This window comes from Vombatus ursinus, unplaced genomic scaffold, assembly GCF_900497805.2.
Source record: "Vombatus ursinus unplaced genomic scaffold, bare-nosed wombat genome assembly UNPS02008996.1, whole genome shotgun sequence".
Classification (NCBI taxonomy): domain Eukaryota; kingdom Metazoa; phylum Chordata; class Mammalia; order Diprotodontia; family Vombatidae; genus Vombatus; species Vombatus ursinus.
In genome coordinates, this window is record NW_020948774.1 from 12,663,242 (window position 1) to 12,664,464 (window position 1,223).

General features: G+C 40.5%; 1 non-coding gene across 1 annotated transcript; it reads left to right on the forward strand.

The window, feature by feature from the left end:
- Window positions 1–717: 717 nt before the first annotated feature.
- LOC114034545 lies at window positions 718–824 on the forward strand. The gene has a single exon (XR_003568116.1). It is a non-coding gene; the product is annotated as a U6 spliceosomal RNA (small nuclear RNA).
- Window positions 825–1,223: the final 399 nt, after the last annotated feature.

Genomic DNA, 1,223 nt, shown 5'->3' on the forward strand with positions numbered 1-1,223 from the left:
ACCAAAAGTTAATAACTTCCAGGAATTTCTTGGCATCAACTTATCCTTCAATGTGTGTGGTCTTGGGGACCTAAACTTTCCTGGTATTAGAACACCTAGGAATATAAGGAAAAGCATCCATTGCCAAGAGCTTCATGCATAGTTTATGGACCACTGAAAAAATACAATGAAAAAACCTTAAGAAGTCAGCCAGAAAGAAAAAAAAAATCCAGACTTTTTGAGCACACGCAGCTCTAGAGACTCAAAACAAGAGGATCAGCACTATGGTACTGATAAAACCACAAGAGAGAATAAAGGAGTAAGAATGGATCTTTGAGGCAGCAGATTATTGCAGAGGATTCATGTTCCTGGTCTCAGCAGAGGAAGTCAGTATAAAAAGCTCACAGACTTTTGGCAGTGTTTGTTAGAGAGACAAACATGGAAACAAACAACTAGTGGAGCCTGAAAACAAAGCAGGTGGGCGGGGCGGGGGGGAGTCACACCTAAGTAGGGATTGACCTCTCTCCCTATTCTCTGGGTATAAGACTTGTCTCCCTATCAATTTCTCTTTCTTTCTCCCATAAACACACCCCTGTGACCCAAAATTTCTGAGCCTTGTGTTTCTACCTCCTTAATGCTTTCATGACAGATTGTTAGAATCTAAAGCTCCATGAGTGCAAGGGCAATCTTGTTCAACCAGCATGGCTCTTCTCCGGATCATTCAAGAATCGACATGTGGTGCTTGCTTTGGCAGCACATATACTAAAATTGGAATGATACCGAGAAGATTAGCATGGCCCCTGTGCAAGGATGACACTCAAATGTGTGAAGTGTTCCATATTTTTGAGCCCTGGGCCAGACCTATACTGATGAAGAGTTTGATGAACTGTGCTTCGTATTTGGTCTGGAGCTTGATGAAATCACTTCTGAAAAGGAGATCTTAAGTAAAGAACAAGGAGATGAAAGGGCAGAGGGTAGCTCAGATGTCATTCTCTACAAAACTGATGTACCTGCTAACAGATATGATCTCCTTTGTCTGGAAGGATTGGTTTGAGGTTTTTAAAGGTTTTTAAAGAGAAGGTAAAAGCTCCTAAGATACAAATAGATAAAACCCAATAATGGATAGATCCAGAGGCTGATTATCACAGAAGAGACTGTGCCCATATCTGTCCTTATGCTGTAGCAGCAGTCTTTGAAGTGTGAAATTTTCTTTTTTTCTTTTTTTATTGTTTTCTTGTTGTTTT